Source organism: Oryctolagus cuniculus, chromosome 17 (assembly GCF_051225735.1).
Source record: "Oryctolagus cuniculus isolate XC-2025 breed Fujian yellow rabbit chromosome 17, ASM5122573v1, whole genome shotgun sequence".
Classification (NCBI taxonomy): domain Eukaryota; kingdom Metazoa; phylum Chordata; class Mammalia; order Lagomorpha; family Leporidae; genus Oryctolagus; species Oryctolagus cuniculus.
The window spans coordinates 5,106,470-5,123,849 of record NC_142883.1 but is presented as its reverse complement, the minus strand read 5'-3'; positions in this window follow the sequence as shown (position 1 = coordinate 5,123,849).

Genomic DNA, 17,380 nt, shown 5'->3' with positions numbered 1-17,380 from the left:
CTGCTGTGGAGCCAGCAGGCCGACCTTTCCCAGAGCTCGCAGCCCCGGGGGCAGACATGCTTCTGAGAATATGGCAGGAGAGGCCCTGGCGACTTGGGGAGCTGCAGCAGGGGACCCCACCTCATCCAGGATCCGAGACGTGGAGGAAACGACACCTTGGCCTGCCTAAGAACAAAGAAGATTGGCGTGTGGGTGAGGCAGTTGGAGAGAGGCTCACCCAGGGCCTAACAGCACCGCTAAAGACTTGGGACTTGACTCTGTGGGATCCAGAAGCAGGCGTGGCTGCTGTCAGTTTCATTTTCCAAAGACTTTATCGCTCCAGCTGCAGAGTGGAAAATGGATTGGAGCTAAGATATTTCTCATCTATAAGATGATGTCTCAGGTCCCTTGGCAAGGCCCCTAAAGATCTGGTCCCTACCTGCTAGCCCCGCCCTCTCAATCCCCAGCCAACAGACGCTCCGCCAATGCTAAACCACTTGTGGCTTCCGGAAAGCGCCATGCTCTTTTGACCGTCCCTATCTCCCCACATGCAATTTCCTCTGCTCAGCTGGCCCTCTGCCCTCATCTCTAAGTCCCCGAGTCACCCTCTGCCCTCGTCTCTAAGTCCCCGAGTCACCCTCTGCCCTCATCTCTAAGTCCCCGAGTCACCCTCTGCCCTCATCTCTAAGTCCCCGAGTCACCCTCTGCCCTCATCTCTAAGTCCCCGAGTCAGCTGCTTCTTCAAATTCCTCACCAGGCCTGCCATCTCACGGCCTCCTTAGCCAGGAGTTTGTTCCCTGACCCCAGTGATCTCCCAGCTTGCAGACAGGGCCATGCCAGTCCACACTGTATTCCCAGGACCCCACACGGCATGTGAAGTGAATAAATACATGAATGGATGCATAAGTAGTGGCGGTTGACGAAAAACGTGGCTGTCTTTCTGTGCAGTGGTGATATTTGAAGCTAAGGAAGTGGGCGACGGCTCCAAAATAAAGTAGATGCTTAAGAGAACAGGAAAGAAAAAAAGCTATGTACTTCCTTCTAAAATGCAGCACTGAAGAAACAGACTCTGAGTACATCCATGTCAAAATATATGCACATAGAACAGATTTAGAAGGAGAACATTAAAAAAAAAAGTAACATTCCTTGCACTGAAATGGTGCCACCATGGGGGACTTTTTAAAGGGTGGAAACCGTTACATTGTCCTTTTGATACACTTTTCTCAAGACTCAGAAACTTGAGGGAACATTGCCCAAAGTGATTCTATGCAGTGAACAAAAAGAAAACAAAACACAACACTAAAGGCAACAGTAGTTGGAATGCGTGTGTGGCTAATGTTGAAAGAAGAGCCAAGTTGTCAATCAGAAGTCACACGTTGGTTAGAAAACCTGGTGTAACTGTAGCAGACTTGCTAGTTACGAGCGGGTCACATCAGTCAGCTCAGTATTCACAAAATCATCCCCGGAAAGGTCCTTCCAGTCCCTTGGGGTTTGTGGTTCGCACAATGGGAAGGGTATTTCTTGCCTTGTTTTCACGAGTGATGGTGCTGCCACCTGCAGGTAGGAACTGGACACTGTCTCTGAATTGACTGCACCTGCCAGGCTGACCGGCTCACTCACTCAGGAGCTGGCTCAAGACCATCTCAGGCCCAGCCTCTGAATTTCTTTTCCAGGGGATAGACCCAGGCAGCCAGTAGCAGTCTGAACTTGGTTATTTAAAATTGTACTCCCACTTGCCCAATTTTACAAATTCTCATCTAGAATTTTCTTTGCGTAAGTTGTGAACTGAGGCCACACACTCTTCTCAGGCTTCAAGGGTTGCCTTTGATGCTAAACCTACCCATGAGACACTCCATGTTACAGAAAGAGAGAGAGATCTTCCACCTGCTTGTTCACTCCCCAGATGGCCACAACAGCTGAGGCTGGGCCAGGCTGACGCCAGGAGCTTCATCTGGGTCTCCCACATGGGTGCAGGGGCCAAAACACTTGGGCCATCCTCCACTGCTATCCCAGGTGCATTAGCAGGGAGCTAGGTTGGAAACAGAGCAGCTGGGACTTGAACTGGTGCCCATATGGGGTGCCTGTGTTGCAGGCGACAGCTTACCTCCCTGTGCCACAGCGCTGGCCCCTGTGTCTGGTTTTTCTTGGCTTGCTGCACCTAGTTGAATGCCTGGCAAGAGCATAGCCCAGAAATAACTTAGTGACTGGCGTGCTTAAGGCACAGCAAGAGGCTAGAAAGAATAATAGAGAGGGAAGTAGGAAAGTCAGGGAGTAGGAGGGTGGATGAAAAGGGTGGGGGGTGGGAGTTCGGCCAAGTAGTTCAGGCCCTTGTCCCATGTCAGAATGCCTGGGGTCAACTCCTGGCTCCAGCTCCCCATTCCAGTTCCCTGCTGATGGGCACCACAGGATGTCTCAACCACCCGAATGAGTTCCAGGCTCTCAGCCTTGTCCATTGTGGGCTTTTGGGGGAGTGAACCAGTGGATGGTTCTCTCTCTCCCTCTCATGAATATGCAAAAAAGATAGAAAGGGAAAGAGAGAAAGAGAAAGAAAGAAAGAAAAGGGGTGGGAAAAGGGATGGAGGAAGGAGAGAGAAAGGAGAAACAAGCATTTCAGATGGAGAAAACTAGTGCTCCTTACTTGTCGCTGGCACCGCTGAGGGACGTAATGCCAAAATTTGTTATCTTTCCCTAAAATGTTGACCAGTGTCTATTTTTCTTATACAATGACAGTTAAGTAGTAATTGCAAAAATATTCAATTAAATTTTATTAAGCCTCTGGGTGAGTTATTGTAGTGCAGAGGGTTAGGCCACAGTTTAGGAGGGACGCATCCCGTATCAGAGAGCCTGAGGTTGACTCTGGCTCCTCTGTGTCCAGGGAACTGCTGGTGTGCCTAGGAGGCAACAGATGAGGGCCCAAGTACTTAGCTTCCTGTGGGCCATGTGGGAGACTTGGGTGGAGTTCCCAGCTCCTGACTTCAGCCTGGCTCTGCCCCGTTTGGGGAATAAACCAGTGGACAGAAAATTTCTCTCTGTGTCTCTCACTCTTCCTTTCAAATAAATAAATAAACCTTTAAAAATAAAGAAATTTTGAGGGCCAATACTGTGGGCAAAAAAAGTGTGGCACTAGAGATGATGTGTACAATGCTAATACCCAGTAAAAATCTTGTATCTATTTAAGACGGTAGCTATTTTGTATCTACCCATGGTAGATTACTAACAGAATAGATTTTATATCACAAATAGAGACAAAATGTCTTTGATAGAAAAGTTTTCTATCAAGGCACGAGAACTCTATAAAGTTACATGGTGATAAAACCTGACCCCAAACAGTGTGATACAGCTTGACAAGTGCTCGTGGGTCACTAGGACTAGTGTTAAGGGAGTCTAAGGGACAGTAGTAACTTGGGGATAGGGAGTCCAAGAAGGCTTCATGGAGGAGGTGGTAATCTGAGTTGTCTATAAGAGTATCTAGCATTCCATTAAGTAGAACCCAGTTGAGGCCCCTCCAGACCAAATAGCCAGCTTTTTAAAATGGAGGAAAGAGCCAACAATTGTCAAGTGCAATGTTCCTCATGTTTTAAAATTGGAGACAATTATCTGGAGACCTGTTTAACGTACAAGTTCCAGGTTCCCAGTGATATTAAATTCATTATGTCTGAGAAGGGCCCAGAAATACGGGTTCTCAGGCTTCCCATCTTTGGAACACACTTCAAGTCAATGTTTACTGAACAACCGAGTCTTGGGAATTCCGGGATTCTCCCAAAGTGTCCTGGCTTACAGGAATCAGAATGTTAATTGCCACGGGTGGGGGGAGCTGGGCGCTGGTTTCCCAATTTCTCGCCCCTGGGATCTCACCCCCCTGCGGTTGAGAAATGCCAGGGAAGTGCTTGGTGTGGTCAGGGTCTGAGTGTAAATAAATAAAAGTCCAGATAAGCAAATGGACTTTGGTCCTGACAGAGCTCTGTAGAAATGCCAGGGTCAAGTCCAGAGCAGCCTGGCCCTTTTCCATCCCTTCTGTTTTGATTTCTACATCTCTCTTTCCTTAGGACGCAAGCATTCTGGTCATTAAGGAGATGAAGTCAATTCCATTTTGGCCAGGAACTAAATTGCAAGGGATGCATCTAGATGGTGGAAATGTCTCCAGCTCCTAAGTCTACGAGAAAGAAGTGTCAGCGGCTTAATGCCAGGAAGTCCTCCAATGTTGGCTTTATTATTTTTTGCTTAAAAACATGTTGCTGACAAATGACAATTGTGTATGTTCAAGGTGTACATTGAGATGGTTTCACCTATAATCACATATTGTAATGACGATCGCAGCTGAATTACATCCAGTCCCACCCGTGCCATACACTAGATTCCCAGAACTTGTGTATTTAAAAAAAAAAAAAAAGATTTACTTTATGTACTTGAAAGACAGACTGGCAAGGAAAGAGAGAGACAGAGAGAGATCTTCCATCGGCTGGTTCACTCCCCAAATGGCTGCAAGTGTCAGAGCTGGACCAAGATGAAGCCCGGAACCAAAAACTCCATCCAGGTCTCCCACATGGGTGACGGGGGCCCCACGTGGCCACTGTCTGCTGCGCTTCCACATGCATTCCCAGGGGGCTGGATTGGCAGCAGAGCGGCTGGGAGTCAAACTGGCACTCTGATGTGGGATGAAGGCATTGCGAGCAGTGGCTTAACCTGCTGTGCCGCAACACTCGCCCCTAGAATTTGAGTATTTTTAAAAAGTAATAAAATATGCTGCCCATGAGAGTCTCCCTTTTTTTCTTCTTAACATCTCCCATCTGTTAAAACTTCATTTCAGGGGCCAGTGTTGTGGCATAGCCAGTAAAGCTGTCAGTTGCAATGTTGGCATTCCATATGGGAGCTGGTTCTTGTTCCAGCTGCTATATCTCCAACCCAGATCCCTGCTAATGCACCTGGGAAAGCAGCAGAGGACAGCCCAAGTGCTTGGGCCCCTGCCATCCACATGGGAGACCCAAAAGAAGCTCCTGGCTCCTGGCTTTGACCTGGCCGTTTTAGTCATCTGGGAGTGAACCATCCGATGGAAGACCCCCTCCATAACTCTGACTTTCAAATAAATAATACATTTTTTAAAGAAGTTTGTTGGAGTCTTTGATGTTCCTTTTTTTAAGAAAGGTTTTATTTAATGAATACAAATTTCATAGGTAGAGCTTTAGGAATATAGCAGTTCTTCCCCCCCATAACTGCTCTCCCACCCCCACTCCTGTCTCACCTCCTACTCCCTCTCCCATGATGTTCTTTTGCTTTTTAATATTTTTTTACAAACTGAGTTGTAATTAGATGAGTGTTACATGAGCCCCATTCTCCCTTGGTGCTGAGTACTAATTGGGGGCTGAGAAAAGTCTAAGGACTTTATACACACTGTCAGTTTTGTCCCCACGTAAGTATACATTAGAAATATCACAACTGAGTGTCAATGGGGGTGCAACAATGTGAAGGTGTTTAATGGCCTTTAATTGTACACAAAAGCAGCAAACCTGGTCAGTAAAATTTGGAATTTTTTGAAGGATATTGATATCTGACCCTATCCCAGATAAATCGGAATTCCTGGGGTTGGAGCTTAGACTTCAGTATTTCAACAGACTTTAGAATTTCTGAATGAGTACGTGTTCTTGCACTCATTCATTTAACAAACATATATTGCATGTGCATTACAAGCCTGACCCTAGCCAGGCACTAAGGATGCATTGGTGAATTTAAAAGCTTGGAGGGAGGGGCAGGCATTTAGCCTAGTAGTGGTTAAGCTGGCTATGTCCCTAGGTGGTGCAGGGGGTTAAGCCACGGCCTGTGATGCTGGCATCTCATATGGGTGCCAGTTGAAGTCCTGATGGCTCCGCTTCTGATCTAGCTCACTGCTAAAGTGCCTGGGACAGCAGCAGAAGATGGCCCAAGTCCCTGGGGCCCTGCACCCATGTGGGAGACCTGGATGAGACTCCTGGCTCCTGGCTTCAGCCTGGCCCAGCCCTGACCATTTTTCCCATTTGGGGAGTGAACCAAGGATGGAAGATCCCTCTGTCTCTCTCTCTCTTTTTCTATAACTCTGCCTTTCAAATAAAGTAAATAAATCTTTAAAATAAATAAAAGATGCCTATATCCTCAAGTCAGAGTACCTGGGCTTATATCCTGGCTCTGGGCTCTGGCATCTGACTCCACCTCCCAGCAAAGGTGACCCCTGGGAGGCAGCCATGATGTTGCAGATAACTGGATTCCTGGTGTCCGTGCGGGAGACCTGGATTGAGCTGCAAGCCCCCAGCTTCAGAACCTCAGTCCGGCCCCTGTTGCTTCAGGTATTTGGGGAATGAACCAGCAGGCGGGAGCTCTATCTTCCCATCTGTCTCTCAAACCAAAGAAGAAAAAGAAAGAAACAACAGGGTCCTTATGATCTTGGAGCTCATGATTCTGTGAGGAATGTGGACAATGAGCCCCTGCAAACGAACACAAATCCACAAGCCTGTTTCTGCTAAGTGAGCTTGGGCCAGCGCGGTGGGTGGGAGAAGCACAGAGGAGCCCGGCGGATGACTGAGGACTTGAGACATCCCTGGCGGGTGGGGGAAGATATGAAATCTGGGTGCTCTTCTAGAGAGGGGACACCAGCCCCAAGGGGTGTCCCCACGTTCAGCGCTTTCAGGTTTTACAAGAAAGCACTCTTCACGGTTTCAATGAGCGAGTGGAATCACTTCAGGCCAACCAGCGTCATCACGGGGTCATCAGGGGGGGACGCTGTGGAGACGCTGCTGGCGTGAGCTGTCCAGTATTTCTTAGGGCGCTCCTTGCGCAAGCTGGAAAATTGGGCAGCCCCTCGCTGGCCACTAGATGTCGCTCCTGACAGGCCGGGCTTGGGGGCCGTTGGCGAAGGCGCAAAGGAATGCGGCCGTTTGGCTCCAAAGATGGAAGATGGACTGGACCTCGCTGCCCCGGGACCGCCACAGTGAGCAGCAGGAAGCGCCGCGCGCCAGGCCCCGGCGACGGAGCGTGGAGGAGCTATCCAGTTGCACCCTGTGCAATGCAAACCTCACTTTCTTGGAACCAGAACAGAACTCAGGAGCCAGCAGCCCTCCCTAACCCCTAAATCTTTGCTAACCACAAGTTTTAGTTCTCTGTGGTTACAAAGAACAGAAGTCATATTTTCCCATTTTTTTAAAATAAACCCAAAAGCTGTATTTCCTCTACCTCCTTGAGCGAACAAAGCCCGTCTTCCACGTCCGCCAGACTCACTTTTTTTTTTTTTTTTTTTTTTTGGTTTCATGCTTCAAGGACAGAGAGCTGTGGAACTTAGCTCTTTCCACTTCTCACAGTCTTGCAGGCTGAGATAATTCGGTGGCAAGGTCTGGTGTCCTTTTTGGCAAAGAGCCTCGGTGTCTGGATGATTTGACTTAGGAGCCAAAATTAAAATAACGCAGGTAGAGTTTTGAACTTAGAATCTGGCTCAGGAAGCTCGTAAGAAATGTTGGCTGCTTTGTCATTGTGTATTATTAATTATTAATTATTATTATTATTATGACAGCGGGACCGTGGCACTAAGGTAATTATGTGTCAGGACCTAGAGTAGCCAGGCTGGTGGGAAGGACCCAAGGTACCCCATGGCCCGTCCCAAGGTGCCCGGGCAGCCTGAACTGGGCTCTCACTGCCCCAGCCACTCCTGGGGCCGTCTGACCACAGAAGCTGAGCAAACCCGGCAGCGTGGAGCCCGTGATTTTGTAACTGGGGTGGGTGCTGCCGTGGGTTAAGGGGTTAAAGCTACTGCTTAGGATGCCACATCCCTTATCAGTGTTGGTTTGAGTCCTGCCTATTCCACTCCTAATCCAGCTTCCTGCCAGTGCAACCCGGGAGGCGGCAGACGCTGGCTCAGGTGTTCGGGCCCCAGATGGAGTCCCAGTTTCCTGGCTTCAGCTGGACCCAGCCCTGGTTGTGGACACTTCAGGAGTGAACTAAAGTATAGAAGATCTGTGTGTGTGTGTGTGTGTGTGTGTAGCTCTGCCTTTGAATAAATATTTTAAAAATAATTTGGGGGGACAAATTTGTGGTGCAGTGGGTCGAACTCTCCGGCGATGTAGACATTCCATGTGAGCATTAGGTAAAGTCTCAGCTGCCCCACCTCCAGTCCAGCTCGCTGCTAGTGCACCTGGGAAGGCAGTGGAGGATGGCCCAGGTGCTTGGGCCCTGCACCCGCATGGGAGACCAGGAGGAAGCACCTGGCTCCTGGCTTTGGATCAGCGCAGCGCGCTGGCCGTAGCGGCCATTTGGGGAGTGAAGCACGGAAGGAAAACTCTCTCTCTCTCTGTCTAACTCTGCCTGTCCAAAAAAAAAAAAAAAAAAGCGATTTTGGGGGCCGGTGCTGTGGTGTAGCGGGTAAAGCCACCATTTGCAGTGCCAACATCTCATGTGGGCGCCAGTTCGAGTCCCGGCTGCTCCATTTCCGATCCAGTTCTCTGCTATGACCTGGGAGACCAGTGGAAGGTGGTCCAAGTCCTCGGGCCCCTGCACCCATGTGGGAGACACGGAAGAAGCTCCTGGCTCCTGTTCCGGATTGGCACAGCTCCGGTTGTTACAGCCATTTGGGGAGTGAACCAGTGGTTGGAAGACCTCTCTCTCTCTCTGCCTCTGCCTTTTAAAAAATTAACTTTGTGGCCGGCGCCGCGGCTCAACAAGCTAATCCTCCACCTAGTGGCGCCGGCACATCGGGTTCTAGTCCCAGTCGGGGCGCCGGATTCTGTCCCAGTTGCCTGTGGGGAGCAACTCGGACTGGACTGAGTTACTGGAATTAAGACTTATTCTATGCATCTGCTCTCCCACAATATGGCGCTGGGAGAGGAGAAAACAGCTTCTACACAGCTGCCTCCAGTTCAGCCAATAAGCTGTAGAACTTGCTCCTGATTGGAGGAGAGCAGCGTACTCGGTGTGTGGGCAGCCGAGTTGGGATTGGCAGAGGAGGACTATAAAGGAGGAGAGAGACGGCATGCACCAGGAACATCTAAGAGGAACATCTAAGGGGAACATCTAAGGGGAACACCTGTGCAGCCCCCGAGAGAGCCGGCCGGCGGTGTGCCGCTCCCCTGCAGAAGTGGGGAATGTGGCCAGGGGGAACTGCCCTTCCACGGAGGTGGAAGGGATAGTAGCCAACCCGGGAAGAACCAGCAGCAAACCCGGGGAGGGCCGAGCAGACGAAAGAACAGCGCAGGGTCCTGTGTCGTTCCTCCACAAAGAGGGGGAGCGACAGTTGCCCCTCTTCCAGGCCAGCCCTCTGCTATAGCCCAGCAGTGCAGTGGAGGATGGCCCAAGTGCTTGGGCCCTGCACCCCATGGGAGACCAGGATAAGCACCTGGCTCCTGCCTTCGGATCAGCACGGTGCGCTAGCCCGTAGCGCGCCAGCCGCAGCAGCCATTGGAGGGTGAACCAACGGCAAAGGAAGACCTTTCTCTCTGTCTCTCTCTCTCACTGTCCACTCTGCCTGTCAAAAAAAAAAATTAATTTTGTAGCAGTCATCATTTACCGGCTATGCTTTATGTGATGGTTTGGTTTGAATACAACACTCTGTTTTATGTGACACTGTAGTTTTAATTGGCAACTAGAATGCCAACCTCGTTATGCTAGCCTTTAACCCTTCTTAGTATCAGCAATGAGACTGGGAAGAGAACTAACGCCCATTGAATACTGAGCATGGTTTAGGGCCCCGTGCTGGGCACTTGGCATAATTTATCTCCTCTGATTTCACTAAGCCTCCAGGTCCTCATAATGATAGCCTCGCTTGGTGAGAAATAGTAACATGTCCTTGTTTCGGTGCGCTTATTTCGTTTGAAAATCAGATAGGGTTGCTGGCAAATCAATTGCAGGGCTTTTTGCTTCTGCAGTCTCTTCTCTTTTTTTGTCCAGCTGAGGGTTTTATGAGACTTCGCTCAGTCGCGAAACCTCTGGAAGGTTACCGATGCCGTCTCTGTTCTACTCTGAGTTCCAAAGAAATAAAACAGCTTGCTCCGAAGTTTAGCTGGCAGCTTTTCCAGGGCTAGGAATGAACGCAGCCCAGAATCTTTGGCTTTGCTCAAGAAATCAAATCTCCATCCTCTTCCAAATTGCCATGAGGATTTGGTCATTAGGAAAATTAAATCTCTAAGAGCATATCGTGGGCTGAGACCAATATAAACACGAGTGTTGCCTAGCGACCGGAGGGGACAGAATTACTCACTCCGGCTCATATCTTGAGCCTATCAGAGGGGAAACCTCTGGCTTGCAGTCCCCGTGCTGCTCCACACGCTACAAGCTGCTCTCCGTGCAGGAAGGGTGGGAAGGGGGTGGAGCCCATGGTAACACAGGCAGAGTTAGGAATCCCTGACGCTCTGCACAGGGGAAGTTCTTCACCAGCCTCTGGCCGGGGTTTTGGACACCATGAAAGGGGAAGCTTGAACCACAGAGGTGACTGAGGCATTAGACATCGAATGTGGGGGCTCATGCTGTGGCAGAGGTAAAGCCGCCACCTGCGGCACTGGCATCCCGTATGGGCACTGGTTTGAGTCCTGGCTGCTCCATTTCCAATCCAGCTCCCTGCTAGTGTGCCTAAAAAAGCAGCGGAAGATGGCCCCAGTCTTTGGGACCCTACACCCTTGTCAGAGATTCAGAAGGGACTCCTGGCTCCTGGCTTCAGACCGGCCCAGCTCTGGCCATTGCAACCATTTGGGGAGTGAACCAGCGGATGGGAGATACCTTTCCATCTCTCTCCTCTCTTTCCGTTCTCTCTGTCTCTTTCTGTAACTCAAATAAATAAAATATTTTTTAAAATTTTAAAAGGAGGACCGGCGCCGCGGCTCAATAGGCTAATCCTTCACCTAGTGGCACCCGCACACCAGGTTCTAGTCCCGGTTGGGGCACCGGATTCTGTCCCGGTTGCCCCTCTTCCAGGCCAGCTCTCTGCTGTGGCCCGGGAGTGCAGTGGAGGATGGCCCAGGTGCTTGGGCCATGCACCCCATGGGAGACCAGGAGAAGCACCTGGCTCCTGCCATCGGATCAGTGTGGTGCGCCGGCCGCAGTGCGCCGGCCACAGCGGCCATTGGAGAGTGAACCAACGGCAAAGGAAGACCTTTCTCTCTCTCACTGTCCACTCTGCCTGTCTAAAAAAAAAAATTTTTTTAAAGGAATGCAGGACAAAGGTTTAATGAGTGGATGTCAGGTACTTATGGTGGCAGTAGGTGATCACGCACCACGTTCCTTATCTGTCACACACCAAATTAAAGCTTAGAAAACTCAGCTCAGATTCAAGAGGGAACTTTCTGATGGAAGAGTGAAATACCCGGATGTTTGGTTGAGGCCTCAGCCTCTCTTTGGGTTGCGGCCGTTAACCGCCCGTTTGTTTGGCTGAAGGTTGGAGGCAGGTGAGTGAATGTCCTGGAGCTCTCGATGCACACAGCAACCCCACGGACAGAGTGCGGCGAACGGCCCTGTTTACCTGATGAGCAGGTGCACCTTCAGATGTTGCCGCTTTAAACTTACCAAGCTGACCCTGGGAACGGGTAAGAGACCTGGGCACAGTTACAGGGTGGAAACTGGGCGCCGGTAGCCACAGGGAGAACACGGGGAGGGCCTCTGGCCTCTGATCGCTGTCTCTGGGAGCCTCCAGCACTGAAGCCAAAGCTATGTGACCCCACGCGTCTCTGTCCAGGGGAATGTGGGCAGTGAGGGTTTGGCGGATGGGGAATGCCGGGAATGAGAGCCCAGTCCGGAGTTCAGAGCTGTGAGCCAGCCTGTCGGCCCCGCCCTGACATCGCTCACGAAAGATGACACCGCACAGGGGCTCTCGCCCCGGGAGCCGCGAAGCCCGATCCTGAATCACGTTCCTTTTCGGACCCCGTGTGTCTTATTATAGCTGGAAAGACTTCACCCCGTCTGGCTCAGGCTGCCGAGAACTAAATATGCAGTCAACATGCCCCCCTGAACCTGGGCCCGGGGAGCCTGCAGGGACAGCTGTCTCTGTTATCAGAAGGCTCTGCTTCGTTCTTAGCACAGCGTTTGCGACGGCGCTCCCGGCACTGGGCTCGTCACTGCCCATTTCCCTCAAAAGTAGTTATTAAGTTACTGAGAATTTCTGGAAGGGTACTTGGAATATTGCTTGTCTCCGGGAAAGAGGACAAGGACAAAGGGCACAGGGCTGGCAGGCAGACGTGTTTTTCACTGTATGCCTGTTTATATATTTTTATTATCCATATGCATGTATTGCCTATCCCAAAATGAACATAGGATTTGTAAACTTCTGTGTGTAATTTTTTAAAATGCCTATTTATTTTTATCTACTTGAAAGGCAGAGTGAGAGAGAAGCAGACAGACAGAGCCAGACAGCTATCTTCTATCTGCTCACACTGCCAGTGTCCCAGACAATCAGGGCTGGGCCAGGCTGAAGCCAGGAACCAGAACTCCAACTGGACCACCCATGTGGGTAGCAGGGACCCAAGCGCTCGAGCCATCATCTGCTTCTCCCAGGATGCATTAGCAAGAAGCTGGATTGGAGTGGAGGTGCTGGAACTGGAACCAGGTACACCACCTACATGGGTGGGGCTAGCACTGTGGCACAGCAGGTTAGGTCACCACCAGCAATGGCAGCATCCCATATGGGCGCCGGTTCAAGTCCCAGCTGTTCCACTTCCAGCTCTCTGCAAATGCACCTGGCAAAGCAGCAAAGGATGGCCCAAGTGCTTGGGGCCCGCCAGCCACGTCGGAAACCCGGAAGAAGCTCCTGGCTCCTGACTTCGGTCTTGCACAGCCCTGGCCATTGCAGCCATTTGGGGAGTGAACCAGCTGATAGAAGATATCTCTCTCTGCCTCTGCCATTCTGTAACTATGCCTTTCAAGTAAATAAACAAATCTTAAAAGGGTTGGGGGGGGGCAGCACTGTGGTGCAGTGAGTTAAAGCCCTGCCCTGAAGCACCGGCATCCCATATGGGCGCCAGTTCTAGTCCCAGCTGCTCCACTTCCGATCCAGCTCTCTGCTATGGCCTGGGAAAGCAGTGGAAGATGGCCTAAGTCCTTGGGCCCCTGCACCCACGTGGGAGACCCAGAGAAAGCTCCTGGCTCCTGATTTTGGATCGGCTCAGCTCCAGCCATTGCAGCCACTGGGAGTGAACCAGCAGATGGAAGACCTCTCTCTCTCTGTGTGTCTCTACCTCTCTCTGTAACTCTGTATTTCAAATAAATAAAAATAAATCTTTTTTTTTTTTAAAGGGACACAGGCACCTCATGCTGCAGCTTAACCCACTGTGCCACATTGCCTGTTCCCGTGTGTGATTAATTCAGCTATCTCTCTTCCAAATCAGATGAATTGCCCTTTGGTTCTCAGTTCCCATTTCTCTAACAGGCACAACTGTGTCTACCTTTTGCTGACCACCTACTGGGTACTGGGCACTGGGCTCATTTAAGCGGCCGTTGAGAAGGTTCTGTCATTACCCCCATTCCCCAATTCGGCAGATGAGGAAGAGGAGGCTTAGAGAGGCCTCATTCCCAGGAAGCCCCACACGGAGAACTCCAACCTGAGTCTCTGAGTCGCCACAGCTATGACGCCCACAGTCTATTGCCTCAGTAGCTAGCAGCACACTGCAGCTTTTTTTTTTTTTAACGGATTTTATTTATTTATTTATTTGAGTTGCAGACAGTGAGAGGGAGAGACAAGGAGAAAGGTCTTCCAACTGCTGGTTCACTCCCTAAATGGCCGCAATGGTCAGAGCTGCTCCAATCTGAAGCCAAGAGCCAGGAGCTTCCTCTGGGTCTCCCATGTGAGTGCAGGGGCCCAAGCACTTGGGCCATCTTCTACTGCTTTCCCAGGCCAGAGCAGAGAGCTGGATGGGAAGTGGCGCAGCCAGGACTAGAACTGGCGTCCATATGGGATGCTGGCGCCGCATGCAGAGGACTAACATACTGTGCCACAGCACCAGCCCCTGAAGTTTTCATTATTTATTTATTTATTTATCTGAGAGGCAGAAGGGGGGAGAGAGAGAGAGAAAGAGAAAGAGAGAGAGAGAGAGAGAGAGAGAGAGAGAGAGAGAGCTAGCTCCCGTCCACTAGTTCACTCCCCAGGTGTCCACAGTGGGGCTGGATTGGGCTGCAGCCAGGAACTGGGTGCTCAATCCAGGTCTCCCACATGGGTGTTCTTGAACAGTCACTGCTGTCTCCCAGGTCTACACTGGCAGGAAGCTGCCGTCAGGAGCCAGAGCTGGGAATTGACCCCAGGTACTTGGCTGTGGGATGCAGGCACCTAACTACTAGGCTAGAGGCCAAATCCAGGACACTGAAGTATTAAACTGCATCTGACTTACTGGGCACCTCCTTACAGATTCTTTCATTGAGCAAACCCCTGAAGAGCACGGGAGAGACGGAGCACATTTAACGCGCACGCTTCGCCTGGCAGCAAAGCCGTTTCCAGTATGCACGCTTTCTTGTGCTGGGGGCCCGGAATCTTTCTGTAGAGTGACAGCCAACTGGCCCCTCAACACATGAGGCCTCTGGCCCCTCACCACCAAGTCCTCAGCCAGGACCCCTCTCGGGGACCCATCGTGAGCAGCGTTCGGGTGGGAGGGAGATCCCTGGGTTTGTTAGCAGAGCCACCGACAGACACGGCAGCCCTGTTTCTGGCTCCAGGAGGGAAGCTGTGAGACTCTCAGAGGCCCCCACGAAAGGGCAAGTGCCTGCATTGCGGGAGGTTTCTATGGACACAGAAGAAAGGACAGGACTGCAGTGAAAAATAACCAGGCGGCCTGCAACCCGAGACGAGGCTGCAGAGGGCCAGGTGGGGGAACAGCTGACGCTATATCACACGGTCTCCCAAATTCCCTGTCACCCCCAGATAGAAAAGGGGCTGTATAAGCAGTCAGCAGTGATTCCAACCTTTTGCGGTGAAAATCAAGACAAGGTCTACTCATCTTAAATCTTACATGAAACTGCTTTCCTTCGTGCGGCATATTCACACCGTTAGGGGGTTTAGAAGAACGTACTTTTGGGGCTGACGCTGTGGTACAGCAGGTTAAGCTGCCATCTGCAGTGCCGCCATCCCATACGGGCGCCGGTTTGAGTCCCGGCTGCTCCACTGCTGATCCAGCTCCCTGCTAATGCACCTGGGAAAGCAGCAGAAGATGGCCCAAGTGCTTGGGCCCCTGCACCCACGTGGGAGACCTGGAAGAAGCTCCTGGCTCCTGACTTTGGACTGGCCCAGCTCCGACCATTGCAGCCATTTGAGGAGTGAACCAGTAGATGGAAGACCTCTCTCTCTCCCCCCACCTCATCCCACCTCTGTAACTCTGCCTTTCAAATAAACAGATAAATAGATAAATATTTTTTAAGAAAATATACTTCTTTTACAGTTCAAGAGCACCTTCATGGGGCCGGTGTTGTGATACAGCAGATTAAGCCACTGCCTGCAACCCCAGCATCCGATTTGGGTGCCAGTTTGAGTCCTGGCTGCACCACTTCTGATCCAGCTCCCTGCTAATGCACCTGGGAAGACAATAGGAGATGGCCCAAGTGCTTGGGCCCTGCCACTCACATGGAAGACCCAGACAGAGCTCCAGGCTCCTGGCTTTGACCTGGCCCAGTCCTGGCTGTTGTGGCCATTTGGAGAGTGAACCAGTGAATGGAAGACTTCTCTCTCTCTCTGTCACTTTGTCTCTCTCTCTCTCTCTGTCTCTCCCTTTCCGTCTATAACTGCTTTTTTAAAACTTATGTATTTATTTATTTATTGACAGGCAGAGTTAGACAGTGAGAGAGAGAGAGACAGAGAGAAAGGCCTTCCTTTTCTGTTGGTTCACCCCCCAAATGGCCGCTACGGCTGGCGCACTGTGCTGATCCGAAGCCAGGAGCCAGGTGCTTCCTCCTGGTCTCCCACGCGGGTGCAGGGCCCAAGCACTTGGGCCATCCTGCACTGCCTTCCTGGGTCACAGCAGAGAGCTGGCCTGGAAGAGGAGCAACAGGGACAGAACCGGCTCCCTGACCGGGACTAGAACCCGGGGTGCCGGTGCCTCAGGCGGAGGATTAACCTAGATTAACTGCGGTGCCAGCCAATATAACTGTTTTGTAAAATAAACAAATAAATAAGTCTTTAAGACTAAAATAAATTTTTAAACAATCTTCAAATACATTATTTGATCAAGCAGAGGTCCTGCCCTCCTCCACTCCTTTGTCCAATAGCACCTCTCTCCACACCCCCGACAAGCAGCCCAGTGGGTGGGGGGCTGTCCTAAGAGAGCAGACCCTGGAAGGTGCAGCAAGTAGAGTTCCAGGTCTGTAGGCTTGTCCAGGGCACAGCATGTGGGGTCATGCGCTAGACTTTAAACAATAAGGATCAGAGCGACTCCATGTCGGCACCGTAGCAAAATGTAACAGAGCTTTTCCCCATCTTCCCCTTCAACACATGCATTCCAAACTAGCCACATGCAAGCAGAAGCACCCACCGGAGAGAGCAGGTGGCTGAGACCCACAGGTGATGGGGCAGCCTGACGGGGACTTTGGTCTCCTCCACATGAGTCTCAGTAGGATGTCAGCTTCCAGATGACCCGGGACTGTGATCCCTCTGACCACGTGACCCTGGAAACCTGACTCCCATTCATGATAAGGATTTCAAAGGGTCTGAGCCAAAGGTGCGTGCGCTGTGGCTGGTGGAGGTTTTCCGCGAGAGAGTGAATTTTCTCATAGAGCAAAGCTTTGAAGCTTTACATTTTTCTTCTTTATTTCCCCTGCAGATACAATGTTTTAAATTCTGGGACCATGGCCGGCGCCGCGGCTCACTAGGCTAATCCTCCGCCTAGCGGCGTCGGCACACCGGGTTCTAGTCCCGGTCGGGGCGCCGGGTTCTGTCCCGGTTGCCCCTCTTCCAGGCCAGCTCTCTGCTGTGGCCAGGGAGTGCAGTGGAGGATGGCCCAGGTGCTTGGGCCCTGCACCCCATGGGAGACCAGGAAAAGCACCTGGCTCCTGGCTCCTGCCATCGGATCAGCGCGGTGCGCCGGCCGCGGCGGCCATTGGAGGGTGAACCAACGGCAAAAGGAAGACCTTTCTCTCTGTCTCTCTCTCTCACTGTCCACTCTGCCTGTCAAAAAAAAAAAAAAAAAAAAAAAAAAATTCTGGGACCAGCATTTGGCACAACAATTAAGACACAGCTCAGGACACCCTCGTCACGTACCAGAGCTGAGGGTACCCACATCACATCCCAGAGCTCAGGATACCCTCGTCACGTCCCAGAGCTCAGGGCACCCACATCACATCCCAGAGCTCAGGGCACCCACGTCATGTCCCAGAGCTCAGGGCACCCACGTCACGTCCCAGAGCTCAGGGCACCCATGTCACGTACCAGAGCTCAGGGCACCCTCGTCACGTCCCAGAGCTCAGGACACCCACGTCACGTCCCAGAGCTCTT